Consider the following 4,832-nt stretch of genomic DNA (forward strand, 5'->3'; position numbering starts at 1 on the left):
GCGCTACAATTTAACATTGGTTCCTGAATAGGAAACCTACATTTTCTCTTAAACACTGCGCATCAACGCTTTTCTCAAGATAACACTGGTTGGTTATTGTATAATTCATAACTCACAATATAATTATTGTCACATCAAGTGTCAAACACACACACTTATTCACAATCAAATATCATGCCCACAATTTAACATCTCATAATATCACATCAATGATCTCATTTTTACATGTATATCGCAAATTGACACATTCAACTTTGCCCTACTCAATCTTGACTATAATATTATAATACCATTATAATAACTTATTACACCTTATAACTCATACACATCACACAATAATAATATTTGCATGATACAAAACATATATATGTATATGTATATAGTAAATTAAACTACATTGTTTTTAATCAAAGGATTTCTATAACAATTAATTTAATATTACATCAAAAGAAATTACCACCAGACATTAACCTTACAATTTTCTTTAATTTATTATTCTAGTATTACAATAATTATATACACATAACATGTTGATCATCATCGTAGAAAAATTAGAACAAGATAATAATTTATATTAACAAGTCATTGAATAATATTATTTAAAATATAATTTACGTTAATAAAAAGAGCTTAATTTTTCTAAGGGGTTCACACTCAACACAAAAACACATCAATTTCATAGCAATTTCTCATTGGGACATCAACTGATTCATCAAACATATATAATTCACTGTAATAATTATAAGGATAAAATGAAAATTGCGAAAACACCCAAAAGCACATTCTAATTGATATCTATAAAGGATCCCTACACATGTTCTCACTAATCCCCAAACTGTGAATAACTCATCCCTTACCTCTAAGCGGACTCACGTGTCTTCAGCCAGCGATAGCAGCATCTCTAGCGGTTCTATGAGATTCCTCCAATTTTTTTTCCTCTAGCTGCTTCGATAGAATTCCCAAACGTCAAAGAGACAGAGAAGGGATTGAAGCCTCCACTTGTACTGTCACCATGTGATTTATTTTTCTCCCTCCACAAATGATATCTCGCAAATCCCAACGGTGAAAGCGTGCGAAATTGAATTTCGAACAACATATCCAAATTTCATAAAATCCAACGGTTAACGAAACTGGGATCGTAGTTTTACCGAGACAGCTCTGGGTTTCTGCGGGAAAGGAAAATGGTACAATGAGAGGGGTATTTCTCTTAGCTCAGATATAATATCAAAATTCCCAACGGTGAGAATGCTCCTAGTTGGGTTGCAAACGTCGTGCTCAAATTTCATGACGATCCAACGGTAAATGAGTCCGAGATCGTCATTTTTCTAAGACAGGTTAGATGGCCTGCGTGAAAAAGAGAGGGTTTTGGGAGAAGAGAGAAAAAACGAAATTGTGAAGCAGAGGAGGCTCAGGAGTCAGTCTGAAAACTGACCTAGCATGTTGCTATTTATAGCTAGGGGCATTTACGACCTATTATTTACTCTATTTATTTATTATTTATTAGTTTATAAAAATAAACTTTATTTTATTCTCTATCAAACAAATAAAAAAATACCCTTTTTATTTTCTCTCAAATCATTATTTTAATTAATAATTATATCTCCTTATTTATTTATTTATAAAATCTCATCATTTTTTTTAATTCTATTTATTTATAAATAACAATCCTTTTTAATCTAGTTTACGAAAATTGGGATGTTACATGACTCATTGTCTTTTGATGTCTTTGATTTGCTGGCTCACTTTGCAAGATTTCACTCTACCACTTTGTATTCTCATAAACAGTTTTATTTTAGACTAGTTTTTTTTTTGGGACTAACTTATTAAATTAAAGAATGACAAATATGAAAAATAAGGGCCTATGCGAGTCCAACCAAATGTGCAAATCCAACCATATTTGCTTCCGATAAATAAATTTGGGACTAACTTATTAAATTAAAGAATGACAAATATGAAAAATAAGGGCCTCTGCGAGTCCAACCAAATGTGCAAATTTGTTTATGCTGAAAATTTGTTTGAACATTCGAACTCAATCTTTGTGAAGTTTCCACAATTGATTCTAACCACAAACAACGTGTTCTATTAGTAGGAATTAGAATCACGATTATGAATTCATTTCTGTTAAACTAGCATTGTCATAACTTTCAACTTAGAGATAATTAAAATGATGTAACTTAAAAATATCTTTCATTTCAATATGTGTTTGTACCATTATGTTAGTTGAAATGATTATGGGATTGAAATTTAATTTTGATTAAAATCAACAAGTAAAAATATTTATAATTGATCATTGAATATTTATTTGAAGTAGAATTTACTAAAAAAATAACAATGCAATCAGAATATTATACAAAGTTAAATATCTTCACAAATAAAAATATGAATTAGATGTAAATTCAAAATAGAATATCTTCGAATGAAATTGCAATCAGAAAACTATGCAAAGATATATCTTCTGAAGTAAAAATATAAGTCAAATGTAAAACAAAATTTACTACCTATATCTATAATTATAATTTTTTTTAGGATATTCCAAAAACTACCTTTAGGACCTGTTATGGTCACTACGAGTATCTAGTCATGCCCTTCGGTGTGACTAATTCCCTTGGTGTGTTTATGGATTACATGAATAGAGTCTTTCACCCCTACCTTGATAGTTTTGTGGTAGTATTCATAGATGATATTTTGGCATACTCCAAGACTAGAGAGGAACATGAGGAACACTTAAGGATTATGTTGCAAACCCTAAGGGGTCGACAACTTTATGTTATGTTGTCCAAGTGTGAGTTTTGGTTAAAGAAAGTTAGTTTCCTGGGAAATGTGATATGTCAGGGTGGTATAGTTGTAGATCCCTCTAAGATGGAAGTTGTTCTTAAGTGGGAAAGTCCTAAATCTGTTTTTGAGATTAGGAGTTTTCTGGGTTTAGCAGGATATTACTAGAGATTCATATAAGGTTTCTCGAAGTTAGCCTTGCTTTTTACCAAGCTGACTCGTAAGGGCCAAGCATTTGTGTGGGATGCCCAGTGTGAGCATAGTTTGTAAACCCTTAAGGAGAAGTTGATGACTGCGCCTGTGTTAGTTTTGCCTAACCCAAGAGAACCCTTTGAGGTGAATTGTGATGCATCAAAGATGGGTTTAGGAGGAGTGTTGATGCAAAATGGCCAGGTAGTGGCCTATGCTTCTAGATAACTCAAGACTCATAAGAGGAATTAGCTTACCTATGATCTGGAGTTAGTTGTTGTTGTTTTTGCCTTTAAGAAGTGGAGACATTACTTGTTTGGCTCCAAGTTTGAAGTGTTTAGCGATCATAAGAGCCTTAAGTACCTGTTTTGTTAGAAAAAGATGAACATGTGTCAGAGGAGATGGTTAGAGTTTCTTAAGGATTATGATTTTGAGCTTAGCTACCACCTCGGTAAAGCAAATGTAGTGGTTGATGCCTTGAGTAGGAAATCCCTACATATATCTGCCCTGATGGTTAGAGAGTTGGATCTCCTAGAATAGTTTAGGGCCTTAGCTTTGCGTGTGAGGTTACCCCTAACAGTGTAAGACTGGGTGCTTTGAGAATTGCTAGGGAGTTGCTAGGAGAGATTAGAGAGGGCCAGAAGGCTTATCCTTTTCTCAGAACTCAGTTAGAAGCCATAGCGTCAAAGAGAGATAATAGTTTCAATATGGGATCAAATGGAGTCCTGAGACTTCGAGATAGAATCTGTGTCCCCAATGTACTCGAGCTTAGGAAGATGATCATAAAGGACATGGGAGAAACTTGAGCGTCCACCTTGATGCTACCAATATGTATTAGGATCTCAAGATGATGTTTTGGTGTCCAAACATGAAGAGAGAGGTTAGTGAGTTTGTGTATGCATGTTTAGTTTGTCAGAAAGCTAAGATAGAACATCAAAGACCCTCAGGTAAGTTGCAACCCTTAGAGATACCCCAATGGAAGTGGGACAATATATCCATGGATTTCTTTGTAAGACTACCTAGGACCTTGAGAGGTTTTGATTCTATCTAGATTATTGTTGACAGATTGACCAAATCTGCTCACTTTATCCACATTAATATTAGGTTTTCCTTAGAGAAGTTTACCTCCATGTATATTAATGAGATTGTCAGATTACATGGTGTGCCATCTAGTATAGTGTCTGATAAAGATCCTAGATTCACCTCTAGGTTTTGGGAAAATCTGAACACAATGTTGGGAACCAAGCCTAGGCTAAGGTCATCCTACCACCCTTAAACTGATGGCCAAACAGAACGAACCATTCAGTTGCTGGAGGTCCTTTTGAGGGCGTGTGTCTTAGAACAAAAGGGGAGTTGGGAGATTTTTCTGTGGTTGATAGAGTTCACCTATAACAATAGTTTTCATTCTACCATTGGCATGGCTTCCTACAAAGCTCTCTATGGTAAGAGGTGTAGGACCTTGTGCTGGCTAGAACCTAGATAGAAACTCACCTTAGGGCCTAAAGTGGTACAAGAAACCACTGAGAAGCTCAAGTTAATCCATGAGAGAAGGAGGACTACTCAAAGTAGGCAGAAGAGCTATCTAGACAAGAGGAGGAAAGACCTGAAATTCGAGGTTGGTGATCATGTATTCTTGAGAGTCACTCTGTGGATTGGGGTTGGTTGAGCATTGAAATCCCAAAAACTCACACCTCGTTTTATCGGTCCCTTCCAAATTCTAAAGAGAGTCGGTCCTGTGACATACCAAATTGCATTACCCCCGTCTCTTTCTAACCTCCACAATGTCTTTCATGTGTCTCAACTCCATAAATATATCAGGAGAGGGAAAGAGATTCCATTGGTCAAGCTGATCTGGGAGTTACATTAGGATA

The sequence above is a fragment of the Glycine soja genome, unplaced genomic scaffold (genome assembly GCF_004193775.1).
Source record: "Glycine soja cultivar W05 unplaced genomic scaffold, ASM419377v2 tig00008561_1_pilon_296277_328426, whole genome shotgun sequence".
In the NCBI taxonomy this organism is placed as follows: Eukaryota; Viridiplantae; Streptophyta; class Magnoliopsida; order Fabales; family Fabaceae; genus Glycine; species Glycine soja.